This window comes from Rhagoletis pomonella, unplaced genomic scaffold, assembly GCF_013731165.1.
Source record: "Rhagoletis pomonella isolate Grant_MI unplaced genomic scaffold, Rhpom_1.0 Rhpom_scaffold_00507, whole genome shotgun sequence".
Lineage (NCBI taxonomy): Eukaryota > Metazoa > Arthropoda > Insecta > Diptera > Tephritidae > Rhagoletis > Rhagoletis pomonella.
The window spans coordinates 12394-29306 of record NW_023459061.1 but is presented as its reverse complement, the minus strand read 5'-3'; the positions used below and the strand labels follow the sequence as shown (position 1 = coordinate 29306).

The window sequence follows — 16913 nt, the reverse complement described above, 5'->3', positions numbered from 1 at the left end:
TTTTTATGCTTGAACCTAGTACTGCATACTACCATGTTTCGGGCCCCGGCGAAGTCGATCAGCCTCAATCCGTTGTCGGACGTTTCGTCGTGGAGGCTGAATTTTCCGACAGTGGTTCCAAAGATCCCTTCTTTGCTCACCTTGGCATTTAATTCGCCAAGTACGATTTTGATATCATGACGGGGGCAGCGCTCGTACGTGCACTCCAAGCGCTCATAGAAGAGATCCTTGGATGCCTCATCCTTCTCTTCCGTCGGGGCATGGGCGCAGATGAGCGAGATGTTGAAGAATCTCGCTTTGATGCGGATTGTGGCTAGACGCTCGTCCTCTCGTCATTACAGATTGTTAAATTTTGAAATGGCTACGACATTAAATCGTATATTCGATACAAGGACACCATTTTAAGTACATTTAGAACGTAGCCAAATAATGTACTGAGCATCGTCCTCTTATTTTCATTGGTATTTCAATGGCTTTTCCAATAGCCTCCGTCCTTTGCAAAGGGGCATAATTATTGGTTAAAACGTCTGAACAGGTGGTCTGGCACTCTGGCAACAGTCGTTGCTTCAGTTATCTGCTGTTTTGTCAGAGTGCCAGGCCATTTGCTCAACTTGGTGAATACCTACATACATATACGTATATAGTAGTTTGGCTGGAACTGCTCGGAGAAACTGTTTGATGTGAGTCCAAAAGTACACATAGTACCGAAGAGAGAGGTTACCATGTTTAATTTTTAGGTACATTTGTCTACTTTTAGGGACATTTTTGCTCCGCTGATGGCGCCAACTAAATTTTCTACATCGTGGCTTTGGCATAAATACATATATACATACAACAAGCGTTGACAACAATTCGAGATAGAAAACTAACTCTAGGCGAGAGGTAAATATTGTCTACCGTGAACACAGCTTGTAGGGTACGTGATAGATAAAAGTTGAGATTTCTCTATTTTTTCTCTAGCTAGAGTCAATATCTCCTAGATTTACTCCTCCGTGTAAACTTAATTGAGAGAGGAGATTTTTATTTCAGTAAAACTCTCGAGAGATTTCTCTATAGTGTACGCTTAGCTATTGAAGAGATCCTTGGACGCCTCATCCTTCTCTTCCGTCAGGGCATGGGCGCAGATGAGCGAGATGTTGAAGAATATAGCTTTGATGCGGATTGTGGCTAGACGTTCGTTCACCGGGGTGAACGCCAGTACTTGGCGACGGAGTCTCTGTCCTACCACGAATCCAACACCGAATTTGCGCTCCTTTACGTGGCAACTGTAGTAGACGTCGCAAGGCTTCACGCTTACTTTTCCTTGCCCCGTCCATCGCATTCCTTGGATGGCGGTGATGTCAGCCTTTTTCTTCCCGAGGACATCAACCAGCCGGGCAGAGGCACCTTCCCCATTAAGGGTCCGGATATTCCAGGTGCATACCCTTAAATCATAGTCCTTTATACGTTTGCCGTGGTCGTCATCAGAAGAAGGGGGTCTCTTCCGAGGCTGTTTGTACTTGTTCATTAGGTGGGGTTTTAACGTGGAGGGACCCAAACCCAGCGCACGTGAAGTTTTACGCCTTCTCACTTTAGCTCGCTCTCAAAGGGGTGTTTGGTTGCTACCCCGAGGATACGTGGATAAAAATATCCGGACGTTGTGAGCTGCGATTTGAACCTTACGCACAAGAATCACTTCTGGCCATTCCCAGGTGAATGGCAGTCAAAAGTTTTCCACACGGAACCATCCTACTACCTATTACTGTTACGTGAAGCTAAACTGGAATCGAGTTGACGATATCGCACAAACGATCAAACAATTTTTGGTTTTCATGAAGCAACACAATCGCGACACGATATCGTTCAGACGATTGTCGTCATACGTGATTCATGCCCTGCTTAAAAAGGGAGCTGGAGAACTGCTCATTTCTGAACACAATGAGCACAAATTTAGGAAATTTTGACGGCATTCTTGACGATGCTGCCTTTCGCTGCCTTTATTTAATGAAGCCTTTTCCATTCAGTTTGGATAAAACGCCTACACAAAAAGCTTGCAATTACCAGCTTTCAATATCTCGGAGAGGGGTTGAAAATGCTTTTGGGCAATTGAAAGCAAGGTAATTAAGTGAATATAGAAGTGGTCGTTAAATACACTTATTATTTTTACATATATGTATACAAATTAAGGTTTCGCCGGATCGGTAAAGGAATTAATAATGCAACTTCTATTATAAAGGCTTGTTGTGCTTTGCACAACTCTTTAATAGCAGAAAATTACCCGATGGCTTAACGAGCAGCACGTTTATGACATTAGGAGAAGACAACCACAATCCGTGGACTCGCACCAAACCTTAGCAGAAGCTGAATCAATAATAAATGCGTTCTGTTTATATTTCAGTAAGTTAATATCAGGTTTATTTCAGTGCATGTCATTTTATCTTGACGCGAAGTAAAAAAAACTTTCAGTTTTTAAAACGGAAAAAAGTATTCTAGAAAAATGGCATCACAATTGCAAATCCAAGAATTTCAGTTCACAAAATCTTACTTTCTATATACTTAAAATTTATTTCAAAAATGTAAACAAAATAATTCAGTCCAATTCTCAAAACCTTACATACTATTTCCTCAAAATCTATATACTTAAAATCTACTTCAAAAATGTAAACAAAATAATTCAGTGCAATTCTTAAAACCTTATGTACTATTTCCTTAAAATCTACTTTAAAAATATAAACAAAATAATTCAGTCTAATTACTACATACTATTTCCTTAAAATATATTTAAAAAATCTAGTACTCCGTACGTTAGCCTTTTTGCGTCCCTCTGCAGTTCTTGCATTGCGACTAGCTTTGCCTTTTCTAGTTCGACCAATTCATCGTTCGATTTTGTAAATTTTTCCATAGCCTCCGAAAAGTTTCTTTGAATACCCTCACAAGTCGTCACTAATCGATCCATTTGTTTTTGTTTTCCAGATCTGGCAGATATTGCTGCGCTAGATATTGATGGGGGAAGTGTTGCCCCTCTTGCTCCTGATGACAGTGGTGATGAACACTACGGTGATGGCGACGGCGTGGAAGCGGCGAGATATTTGTCGGGGATGATGACATCGAATCTGAAAATGAGTATTTTGAATTTATGTATGTAGATTCATTTTAAATAATAAAAATGATTTTAATATGCCTACAATTTTGATCATGTAAATTGAATAAGTAGCAATTACCTTCAAAACTCTCTTCTATCAGCTCTTCCACGTTATTGATGGAAACCACCAATTATTTGATGCACCTCCTCAAATAAATGCCAAGAAATTCGATGGATTCGTCTGATGAGGAGCTGGCGCTTATTTACCTTGCAGTAAACAATAAAAAAAAAAAAAACGTGAAAAGAAGGAACTGGATCCATGAAATTTATTTCAATCGGAAAGAACATGGCGAATTCTCTACTTTGATGTCTCAGCTTCGCCAAGACAATATTCGTTTTTATAAATATTTCCGAATGACTATTGAGTGCTTTGATGAAGTACTGAGTATTATTAAAAATGAGATTCAAAAAGCAGACACACAATTTCGAGAGTGCATTGGACCCGAAGAACAACTTGCATTGCCTTAAGGTAATTTTTTTTAAATATGGTGTATGGTATTCCCTACTCTCACTCCATTAATGTATTATTTCTAGATATTTCGCAACTGGCGATTCATTTATCACAATTGGTAATAGCTTTCGTGTAGGATTTAGAACAGTCAGCTTGATTGTTAACGAAGTATTTGAGGCGATGTAAAAAAAAATTGAAAGATTTTATTTGCCGGAACCAACAATGGAAATTTTGGGAAAAATCAGCTCAAGGATTTCAAGATTTGTGGCAATCTCCAAATTGCATAGGTAGCATGGACGGTAAGCACGTGACTATTAAGTGTCCCAAAAAAACTGGATCGAACTACTGGTGTTATCTTCACAGTTTTCTGTCGTGCTTATGGCTATCGTTGGCCAAAGCACTTCACCACCAATTTAGTCGCCGCTGGAAAGAAGATTACCTCAAAGATCTTCAGAAGAGATACAAGTGGAAAACCCCAAAACGCGATCCTCAGCCAGGCGACCTCGTCGTGATCAAAGAAGATTCGCTCCCCCCCACCGAATGGCGATTGGGACGAATCGAAAACGTTCGCCAGGGCCCTGATAACCACATACGTGTCGTAGAAATCCGTACGCAAAATGGAGGTATCACGCGACCACTTGTCAAACCGTGCTTCCTTCCAAAAGCACAATAAATAATTCTATACATCTTTTCCTTTTGTATATTAAGGGTCTTAACTTCCCGCTTAAATATTATACCCAAGTACTCCTCGTTTCTCTGCCTGTGCTTCTACTTCCAGATTGAAGACATCATGGCATCGCGGAAGGCATGCCCCCTGGCTCCAACGGCAGAGACGGATAACTGCCTACAATGCCGGCTCTGCCACCGGTACCACGCCTTGAGGACGTGCCCGGCCTTCAAAGCAATGAAGCCGCCACAACGGTTGGGAGTGGCCCGCGCGCAGGGCTACTGCGTCAACTTCCTCGCGCTCACACCACCGGGGAATGCGACTCACCAGGCAGTTGCAAGACCAGCGGGCTAGCGCACCACACGCTGCTGCATGTGGCAGCCAACACCCATGCGCGCAAGGGGCCAAGGGAACAAGGGCCCAAGCAATGAAAACCGGCCACAAAGGCCCCAAGGAGCAACAAGCGGCGCGCACCGCCGAAGAGGACAGCTCTGAAGACCGCACAGCAGAAGGCGCAGAAGAATGCGCAAAACCGCGGAAGGCAAGCGCCGCAACCATTGCGCAAAAAGACCGCCCAAAGGACGATCGCGCGCACCCCCCAAGGCCTGCAAACGGCCAGCTACCAGGACCGTACCACTAACCGCGTCCTGGACAACACCATCCGCGCGCTAAAAGAGCTGCAGAAGACCCTGAGCAGCGCATTTCTGCAGGGCGGAAGAATATTTAAGCCGCCGCTTAAAACGCAATACGACGGCCGTGCGCGCAATCCAGCAGTTTGGCAATTGACCGACGTCAACTCCGAAAATATAATTACCGAGCGCGCACGGCCGCCTCCCCATCGTCGTAAAAAATGAGCAGAAGGCAGTTCAGCTAACGCGCACGCGCCCTTGTCGAAGCTAATCATCGGTGTCAACACGGGTTTTAATCTATTTGCCAAATTAATTGACTAACTTACATAAACAAAAAATAAACTAAGTTTAAATTTTGTACACTTTTAAAAGCGAAACAGAAGTCTTTCCTTTAAACGGAAATCAGTGTGTGTAAACTAAGTTGAGCGCGAAAGCCTAGCTCCAAAAAAATAAAAATTAAAAATTAAGAAAAAACTCGAAAACAACCGTACGTCCGCAAAAAACTTATATAAAAAATATTTACTAAACACAAAAGACAAGTATCTCGAAGTGTTCAAAAAACAAAAGTTTTTTCAAGTTTTCATACATAGAGAGCTACACATGTACATATATGCTAGTGAAATACACGTACTTACCCTTGTGCTGACCACAAATGTACATATCGCTAACACAGAGTGAAAACAAAAAAAATAACAAAAAACAAATTATAAATTTTGTGAATTTTAAATAACAAAACATAAAGATACACATAAGCAAAAAAAAACTGAAAATTAAAGATTTGGAAAAAAAACACATTTTTCAAAAGCAATAATCATCATATGAACCAAAAAACCGAGGTAAGTTTTAAGCCAAGCAGCCATCAACAACACTACAATTAATTATCAGCAGCAGCATCAGCAGCCAACAATAGCATCAGCCGTAACAACAGGCAAAGCAAAGAAGCCTACATACACATACACATAAATCAAGGAAAGTAGTAAGTAGGCAAATTTTTAATTTCCTTGAAAATTGAAATAATATAACTTTCATATTCTTAAAAGTTATATTATTTCTAATAAACTGCCAACGGGCATACATACGTATATACATACATATATATATATAATTAAATAAAAGGCGTATTTTTTCTCGCCAAAAACGGTTCTATTAAAATTGCGGATATTTTCCTGCCGCACAAAATTCCACAACGGCAATTCGCCGCTATTAAAATTTTGGTAGAAAAATTCCGTTTTCCGGAAAGCGGTATATCTCCACTTACCGCCAATCTTATATATATATAGGTATATGTACTTATATGCAAAATTTATTATATACCCCAAAATAAATTTCGTTGCAGTTTATATGCCTACTGTGTCCCACTGTGGAAGAACAAAATATTAGCACATTAAAATCATAGGCTTTCCTCTGCTTACCAATTTTTGCCGTTGGTCGCATAGTTCGTTGAACTTGGCTTAACAAAGTGCCGAAAACATAAGTGCATTTTTTCCACATAAACCATATGTACATTCGGTAGCACATATACGCATTTTTACAAGTTGCATTTTCTGCAACTATTCGCTTAATAGTTAAGAGAGTCGCTGTTGTTCATCGGGCAATACAGTCCACATATACCAAACGCACTCAGCTTATTTTCATATATTTCCACCTCGCTTTTCTCTGCGGCACTCACCAAGCTAAGAGAACGTAAGTCGAAGCCCGCTCACCGACTTGAATACGTTCGGTACCAAGAACTCACCTCAGCGGTGAGCGGCTCTTTACGTACTATCATATCCACTTGTGCATTCCCGCACACATACATACATACGCACTGTAATCAAAGCAAACTTTCTGTTTTTTCGTACTTCTTAACTCACCACTGCTGTAACAAAGCATAGCGTAGCCATATACTCGGTTACAGACGTAAATATTTGTACATACATACGTACGTACATTTTTACATTCTACACATTCTGCACATTTGTACATACGTGCTAGCAAAAAATATTATCCAACGCATATTATATCGCGATACGAAGTGAGTTTAAGGGCCGGTTGCTCAAAGCCTGTTTGACACTAATCACCGGTTAACAGCGTTATCGACGTTTTCGACTCCATATACATAACACGGTGTCGGTAACGTCGATAACCATGTTTCATCGGGGATCAGTGTCAACCAGGCTTTGAGCAACCGGCCCTAAGATAGTTAGATACATGCAACCCAGTAGGGAAAACCCCCTTATTCCACTTGTATAGATAGCGATATATAACCAATACTTCTTCAGTGTTTATATATTATTTACATTAAATATTTATACATACGTATATTTCACCACGTATATAACAGTGAAAAGTGTTTGTGATTTTGTTTCTCTTACAAAACTTTTTTTTTTTCAAATCCATATTCCGCGGATTTAATTGGGACGCTCCGTTTTCAACGTTAAAAAGTGCTGAAACAAAGATTAAAGCAAATACAACTTCACGTAATTTGCAAGAAACAAAAACACAAACACCGCCACAAGATCTTATAATTTTTTTCTTGATTTTCTGTGGCACAAAGTGTAATTTTTCCGTTTGACACAAATTTACTTATTTTTTGCGAACGATATCTGGCTGGTACTCAGCGATTTATAATTAAATCTTCTATTAATTTATATTCGTCCGACCTTGCACGACATTCAAAATGCCACTTGGACACAGTCCACCAAAAGTTTCTGAAATGGAAACAAAGTCAAAAGGTGCTTCACAAGAAGCCACCGGCGGTAAGAGGGAACCCTCAACGTGCCCGAAATCTAAAACTTTTGACCCATCCTCTCAAAAGTTTATAGCGGAAAGTGACAGTACCATGAGATATTGTGCAAAATTCAGTGATGCGCCAATCCAAGACGACACTGAATCGTATCTCATGATAAAAGACAAATCACTAGATGATTGTTGGGCACGGCTTCAGTCCGCTTACGACTTGGTATTTTCAAAGCCAGATGACAGCCTACCCGAAAACTTTAAGAATTCAGTAGAAGGCAAGTACTTCACTTGCCTTGAATTATATGAGGTGACCAAAGCTAAATTGCCGATCAGCTGTCATTGATTAGAGCAATCGCCACCCCGCGTGGAACACACCTCGGCAGAGGCAAACGTTTTTCTACAAGTCCCACCTTGTGACACGGAGACATTTTACGGCGGTTACGAAGAATGGCCCGCCTTTCGTGACATGTTCACAGCGGTGTACATCAACCACCCGAAGCTCTCCCGTGTTCAAAAATTGTATCACCTCAGATACAAAACCCAAGGAAAAGCCGGCTCCATCGTCAAGCAATACCCGCTCAGCGATGATAACTTCGAGCTGGCCTGGGAAGCTTTAGGGTCACGATACGAAAACAAACGTATCTTGGTTGACAACCAAATTAAAATTTTAATGACTTTGCCGACTATTCATTCCGAGAATAGCGAGCAACTTCGAAGGCTGCAAACATCAATCAACAACTGTCTGTCAGTTCTTAATTCCCAAGACGTCCAGACAGAAAGTTGGGATCCCATATTGGTGTACATATGCTCATCCAAATTGCCCGAAACCACACTGTCACTTTGGGAACAATCTCTCTCTTCTCGAAGAGATTTACCCTCATGGTCACAAATGAACGATTTTCTTACTTCAAGATACGAAGTAGTCGAAAGACTGAACCGGCTTCATCCAAGCCAAAATAAACAAAAACCAGTCGCTCATCAAAATTCTGCGCAAAACAGGTCCTTTAGCAGGACTCAAACCTTTGTGGTAGAACCTAAGAGGAAAGCAACTTGCTCTTACTGCAAGTCCCCTCATCCTATTCAAGTCTACCAACAATTTAAGCGAATTTCGGTACCAAACCGAGTACAATTCGCAAACCAAGCCAAGCTGTGCAAAAACTGCCTTGGTAATACCCATAGCGCTAATGAGTGCCCGAGCAAGTGGTCATGTACACATTGCCAACAACGGTATCACTCCCTGCTGCACATGAATCCCAAACCACAGCGCAGTCAAGCTCCAATTCCAGCGAGCAACCGTGCTGTTCCAAACAAGCACAAATAATATCATTGCACACCGACAATGATAGCAAAATTCTCCTTCCAACGGCCATAGTCGCAGGTGAACACGAGGCGGAATTGCTTCAACTTAAAGCCTTGATTGATCAAGGCTCACAAAGAACTTTCATTTCCCCGAAAGTTCAGAAAAGGTTGAAACTACCATTCGAACGTTCCAAGTTCGAAATTTCCGGCATGGGTGGACACGTAGTACAAAGCTCCTCAAAGCTTTGTCCACTCACATTGGTTGCACCCAAAACCATGCAACGGATAAACACACAGGCTATCGTGTTACCTCAGCCCACGAGGCACATGCCTACATTCACCATTAGCCGTGAAAACTGGCAGCGATTCAAGATCCTTGAACTTGCTGACCCAAGCTGTCACATACCAGCTCAAACTGATTTGGTAATCGGCAGCGATATACTTCCACAGATCATACTGGAAGGTATACAAAAGATTTGCGACACAATACTTGCGCAAAGAACAATATTTGGCTGGATTCTCAGTGGTCCAATAACCGATGTGGTGTCATTCTCGACACAAGTAGAAGAGTGCTCGAATACAACTCTCAGCCCTCAGCTAACAAAATTTTGGGAAGAGGAGGAGATTCCACAACCTCCACAAATTTCACCTGAACAACAACGACTCGTGCCCCAAACGGTCGATACATTGTGCGACTTCCATTCAAAGAAGAATTTCCAAAAAAGCTGTCTCTGGGCCACTCTCGGTCTGCTGCACTTCAGCAATTTTTTAGCATGGAGCGATCGCTCCAGAAAAAAGAAGACTTAGGCACAATGTACAACAATGTGTTGCAAGAATATCTCGACCTCGGTCATATGGAGCACACGAAGCCATGCGAGATAATAGCTTATGGCAAATACTTCTCGTTCTACTTTCCACATCATGCGGGCGTCAAACCATTTAAGGTTACCTCAAACGCCTCAAAAACATCTGGTTCAGGAAAATCCCTGAATGACGTGTTGCACACTGGTCCCACACTCCAGCCAGATCTCATGCTGCTCATTTTGCAGTGGCGAATACACAGATTCGTGTTCAATGGCGACATTGAAAAAATGTACCGTCAAATACTCGTCCTTGAGGACGATAAAGATTTTCAGCGAATCTTGCTTCGCACGTCGGCTGACTCTCCTGTCACCGATTATAATCTTAAAACCATAACGTTCGGCGTTAATTGTGCACCATATCTCGCTATCCGTACCCTGCATCAATTAGCAGATGATACGATAGCGACATTTCCCTTGGCTGCCACAATAGTTAAAACCGAAACGTATGTGGATGACATCCTATCTGGAAGTCATGATATTGACAACGCCACTGAATCTCTTCTTCAAGTGATCAAAGCGCTTAAGTCAGCTGGTTTCATACTCAAGAAACTAACGGCCAATCATCCGGCCATTTTAGAAAAATTTCCAAAGGAGGATCTTCTCGACTCCAACTTTTTGAAATTTGAGAGCGCTTCCACAACCAAAACTCTTGGTATACAATGGAACTCACTCACAGATAAATTTTCATACACCATTCTGCCTGCATCGACATCGAATACCGTCACAAAGCGACAAATTTTATCTTCTGTCGCAAAACTTTTTGACCCGGCAGGATGGCTGTCGCCAGTGATGATTCAAGCAAAGATTCTGCTTCAAGAACTTTGGCTGTATGGCGTTGATTGGGACGAATGTGCCAAACCCATAGCTTTGGCAAAATGGCAACAGTTCGCAGAAAATTTGCCAGCCATATGCCACATCGAAATCCCTCGATGGGTTAACTTCACTCCGGGGCAAGACACCCAAATCTACGGGTTTTGCGATGCCTCGGAAAAAGCATATTGCGCTGCGATTTACATCCGCGTAGATGCTAGCAACCAATGATATTCCACTCTCTTTGTTGCAAAAAGCAAAGTCGCACCATTGAAGACGGTAAGCTTGCCACGCCTGGAGCTGTGTGGTGCAGTCTTACTCGCAAAACTGGTCGCAACTGTTCGAAAACAGATCAAATTGGAATCGTGCAACACATTCTTATGGTCAGATTCAGAGATTGTGCTAGCTTGGCTTGAAAAGCCACCATGTACATGGAAGACGTATGTATCCAATCGTACCTCCCAAATCCGGGAATATCTTCCGACCGGTACATGGTGCCATGTTGCCAGCCAAGATAATCCAGCCGACCTCGGCCGAACCGCGGGTAAAAACCACGGACCAAAATGGTTCTCTTGCTGCATGGATGCATGGCCAAGGTCAAAGGCGTGCAGTGCATCTCCACCAGAAAAGCGCAAGGTGGAGGTATATCACGCGCTCGAAGAAGAGGTCGATTTTCTTGATCGCTTTTCTTCCTTCTCTCGAGCACTTCCCGTGACTGCGTACATGTTCCGCTTCGTGAGCAATGCACGCAACAAATCAAAGGAGTTAGCTACAATCACTAATCCACATCTGACGCATAACGAATTTCAATATGCAAAGATACGTCTTATCAGCGCAGTGCAATCACGCCATTTTCCGAGCGAAAAAAGCGCTTTGCAAGATAAAAAGCCACTTAACAAAAAAGTCCTCTTCTTGTTCTCAATCCTTCATTGGACAAAGACGGACTTCTACGGGTTAATGGCCGATTAGCACATTCCACATTGAGCTATAATGAAAGGCACCCAATAATTCTCCCTACCGAATCGAGGTTCTGCCAGCTATATTTGGAGTTTTTACACTCGCTGCTTCTTCACGCAGAAACACGATTAATGCTCCAAATGGTAAGGCAAGAGTACTACGTACCAAAGCTAAAACCTCTAATTAAAAATTGCATCTTTCAATGCAAAGTGTGCACGCTTTACAAGCAACCAACACGCACCCAAATAATGGCCGCTCTATCCCCTGAGCGCTGCAGTTTCTCACTCCCATTTTCCACAACGGGAGTAGATTTTGCTAGGCCATTCCAAATTAAAGCATCGGTGATAAGATCTACAACCCTTATCAAGGGATACGTTGCAGTTTTTGTCTGTTTTTCCACAAAGGCAGTGCATATCGAGCTATGCTCGGATCTTACAACCGCGGCATTTCGAGCAGCATTCGCCCGCTTCGTTGGCAGACGAGGCTTCCCCTCAAAAATGATGAGCGACAATGGAAAAACGTTCATTGGCGCCCAGCGCGCAACAGAACGCGACTTCGCTAAATTTCTTAACGAATGTTCCGCAGACATTGTCAAAAAATATGCCCCTCAAGGCATCAACTGACAATATATACCACCCAGCGCCCCCACATGGGCGGCTTGTGGGAATCTGCAGTGAAAAGCTTTAAAATCCATTTAAAGAAAACCGCTGCAACCCACAAGTTTACTTTCGAAGAATTCACGACACTTTTGGCATCGAAGCAGTCCTCAACTCGAGGCCTCTGTCCGCACTTTCCCAAGACCCAGCTGATATGACAGCGCTTACTCCGGGTCACTTCCTTCGAGGTGCACCGCTGTTGGCCATTCCCGAGCCTAATGCGGAAGACCTCTCCCTACTAACCGGTGGGAGAAAGTCAAAGCACTTCACCCCCAATTTAGTCGCCGCTGGAAAGAAGATTACCTCAAAGATCTTCAGATGAGATACAAGTGGAAAACCCCACAACGCGATCCTCAGCCAGGCGACCTCGTCGTGATCAAAGAAGATTCGCTCCTCCCCCACCGAGTGGCGATTGGGACGAATCGAAAACGTTCGCCAGGGCCCTGATAACCACATACGTGTCGTAGAAATCCGTACGCAAAATGGAGTTATCACGCGGCCACTTGTCAAACTGTGCTTCCTTCCAAAATAATTCTATAGATCTTTTCCTTTTGTATATTAAGGGTCTTAACTTCCCGCTTAAATATTATACCCAAGTACCCCTCGTTTCTCTGCCTGTGCTTCTACTTCCAGATTGAAGACATCATGGCATCGCGGAAGGCATGCCCCCTGGCTCCAACGGCAGAGACGGATAACTGCCTACAATGCCGGCGCTGCTACCGCTACCACGCCTTGAGGACGTGCCCGGCCTTCGAAGCAATGAAGTCGCCACAACGGTTGGGAGTGGCCCGCGCGCAGGGCTACTGCGTCAACTGCCTCGCGCTCACCCACACCACCGGGGAACGCGACTCACCTGGCAGATGCAAGACCTGCGGGCTAGCGCACCACACGCTGCTGCATGTGGCAGCCAACACCCATGCGCGCAAGGGGCCAAGGGAACAAGGGCCCAAGCAATGAAAACCGGCCACAAAGGCCCCAAGGAGTAACAAGCGGCGCGCACCGCCGAAGAGGACAGCGCTGAAGACCGCACAGCAGAAGGCGCAGAAGAATGCGCAAAACCGCGGAAGGCAAGCGCCGCAACCACCGCGCAAAAAGACCGCCCAAAGGACGATCGCGCGTACCCCCCAAGGCCTGCAAACGGCCAGCTACCAGGGCCGCACTACTAACCGCGTCCTGGACAACACCATCCGCGCGCTAAAAGAGCTGCAGAAGACCCTGAGCAGCGCATTGCTGCAGGGCGGGGAGAATGTTTAAGCCGCCGCTTAAAGCGCAATACTACGGCCGTGCGCGCAATCCAGCAGTTTGGCAGTTGACCGACGTCAACTCCGAATATATAATTACCGAGCGCACACGGCCGCCTCCCCATCGTCGTAAAAAATGAGCAGAAGGCAGTTCAGCTAACATCGTCGGACTACGCGCACGCGCCCTTATCGAAGCTAATCATCGGTGTCAACACGGGTTTTAATCTATTTGCCAAATTAATTTGTACATACATAGGTACCAATACCTTTGTACATTACGATTTTGAAGTTCCAATCGGAATAAACTTTATCTATGTGTGTGACTAACGTACATAAACAAAAAATAAACTAAGTTTAAATTTTGTACACTTTTAAAATCGAAACAGAAGTCTTTCCTTTAAACGGAAATCAGTGTGTGTAAACTAAGGGGAGTGCGAAAGGCGACTGAATTATTCACTGATTTTTTTCAATGTGGCCATTGAGCACGAATCTGTGCATTCGCCACTGCATAACGAGTAGCGTAAGATCTGGTTGGAGTGTGGGACCAGTGTGCAACACATCATTCAGGGATTTTCATGAACCAGATGTTTTCGAGGCGTTGAATACCTCGCGAAATTTGGTGGTAACCTTATCTGGTTTGACGACCGCATGATGTGGCAAGTAGAAGGAGAAGTATTTGCCATTAGAAATTATCGCATTATTGACCGAGGTCGAGACACTCTTGCAGCATATTATTGTACATTGTGACTAACCCTGGGATTCAGTAATTCAGTCTCAGCTCAAGTCACTAAATTTATTATAATTAGTAATTAGTGACTATTTTTGTAATTTGAGATGATTTGGCTATTCAGTAGGAGAGAGTCACAAAAAGTTCACCAAAAATGTGTGGTGAAAACAAACACAGACCGTCAACTGATAGCGTTTACCTATGCCTTTTGCAGCGCCGCCCGAAGTGTCGCAATGACCGAGTGGTCAAAGCATTAGGCTGCCGGTCGAAAAGGTCCGGGTTCGAGTATTCCTCGGGCGTAGAGCATTTTTTATTTATTTTTTTAGTATTTTTTTTATTAGTTTAATTTTTTTAATAATCTTTAGATTTTAATGTTAAAAAAAATAATTTCATTAATTTTACAGGTGCTAATTTTATAGCTGCTATAACTTCTACTGCTTAGGCTTTGTTGCTTTTTCAATTTTTCCTAATAAACAATCGAGGTGCAAAGCTCAATAAAAATATTAATTAATTTTAATTTTTCAATGGATTTGTATATTAAAGCAATTTGGTTTATTTCCTAACGAAATTCTTATTGAACAATTTCCTCGCTTCATATTCGCGTTTTTTCTTTAATAAAATGGAAAGCAATTAACTTTTTCTCCATATTTTTATTTTTGGGACCTGTTCTTAGCCAGCTGACAAATTAGTGACTTTTGTTTGAGACTAGAGACGTGAGACAGCGTATTGAATACCAAATAGTCTCAAAATCCAAGTTCACCACCAAAAGTCACTATTAGTGACTAGAGACCGCTTACTGAATGCCAGGGTAAGTGTCCTTTTTTTCTGAAGCGATCGCTCCATACTGAAAAACTGCTGGAGGGCAGCAGACCGAGAGTGGCCCAGAGACAGCTTTTTTGGAAATTCTTCCTTGAATGGAAGTCGGACAATGTATCGACCATTTGCGGCATGAGTCGTTGTTGTTGCTTACATATTTTCATATGCCTGATCTTTAGGGGAAATTTGTGGAGGTTGTGGAACCTCCTATTCCCAAAAGTTTCTAAGCTGGGAGCTGAGAGTTGTATTCGAGCACTCTTCTACTTGTGTCGAAAATAACACCACATTTTCGATTATTGGACCACTGAAAATCTAGCCAAATATATTTTCTTGCGCAAGTATAGTGTCGCAAATCTTTTGTGTGCCCTCCAGCAGGATTTGTGGAAGTATATCGCTGCCGATTACCATATTAGTTTGAGCTCGTATGTGGCAGCTTGGGTCAGCAAGTTCAAGGATCTTGAATCGCTGCCAATTTTCACGGCTAATGGTGAATTTAGGCATGTGCCTCGTGAGCTGAGGTAACACGATAGCCTGTGTATTTATCCGTTGCATGGTTTTGGATGCATCCAATGTTAGTGGACAAAGCTTTGAGGAGCTTTTTACTACGTGTCCACCCGTGTCGGAAATTTCGAACTTGGAATGTTTGAATGGTTGTTTCAACCGTTTCTTAACTTTCTAGGAAATTAAAGTTCTTTAAGAGCCTTGATCAATCAAGGCTCTAAGTTGAAGCAATTCCCCCTCGTGTTAAACTGCGACCATGGCAGTTGGAAGCATAATTTTGCTATCATTGTCGGTGTGCAATGATTGTATTTGTGCTTGTTTGGAACAGCACGGTTGCTCGCTGGAAATGGAGCTTGACTGCGCTGGTCGTGCGGGAGGTGTCCACTGAGCAGTAGTGAGCAGTGTGGCGTTTTCATTCGCTCGCGCACTGGAGTGTCGAGATTGTGGTTTGGGATTCATGTGCAGCAGGGAGTGATGCCGTTGTTGGCAATGTTGCTCGAACACTCATTAGTGCTATGAGTATTACCAAGGCAGTTTTTGCATAGCTTCGGTACCGAAATTCGCTTAAATTGGGGGCAGACTCTAATGGGATGAGGAGACTTGCAGTAAGAGCAAGTTGTTTCGCTCTTAGGTTCTGCCACAAAGGTTTTAGTCTTGTTAAAGGACCTGTTTTGCGCAGCATTTTGATGAGCGATTGGTTTTTGTTTATTTTGGCTTGGATGAAGCCGGTTCAGTCTTTCGACTACTTCGTATCTTGAAGTAAGAAAATCGTTCATTTGTGACCATGAGGGTAAATCTCTTCGTGAAGAGAAAGATTGATCCCAAAGTGACAGTGTGGTTTCGGGGAATTTGGATGAGCATATGTACACCAATATGGGATCCCAACTGTTTGTCTGGACGTCTTGGGGATTAAGAACTGACAGACAGTTGTTGATTGTTGTTTGCAGCAGGGTTCGTATTTGCACACACATGTGCAGCACATCTTAATATTTTACGCTCACACTCGTGTGCTGTGCATATAAAAAATTAAAATCTTGCTCTCATCACATGTGTGTGCCGTTTGGTAAAAAGCACGGGCAAATGTGTGTACCTTATTTTTATTAATATAAAGCACAGGCACATGTGTGTGCTTTGCGTAGAGAAACTTATACACTTCGAATTCTAAAGGCGGATTCACCGTTCGTGTCCGGACACTTTTTGTTAGTAATTTTACGCGTTCTTTTCCCACCTTGTCTCACTGAGAGCGCGACAAAAATGTGCTGAACACTCTTTGTTCGAATCAAATCGATTTTGATTTTCTGTTCGAACGACTTGATGATTCGGGTTGCCGCGTTCTGATTTATATGCGTTTGCAGTGAATTGCATGTGTTATTTGCCCTCAAAATCGTATGTAGGCAACAATATCATCAGCTGTTTGCTACAGCCGTACTTCAGCACCTTCCCCGCAAAAATGT

At 43.0% G+C, this 16913-nt stretch overlaps 1 long non-coding RNA gene across 1 annotated transcript; it reads left to right on the top strand.

Annotated features, from left to right (window-relative positions):
* Positions 1–2857: 2857 nt before the first annotated feature.
* LOC118751045 lies at positions 2858–3913 on the top strand. Its single transcript, XR_004994478.1, has 3 exons — positions 2858–3117; positions 3223–3590; positions 3656–3913. It is a non-coding gene; the product is annotated as an uncharacterized LOC118751045 (long non-coding RNA).
* The last annotated feature ends 13000 nt before the right edge of the window (positions 3914–16913 follow it).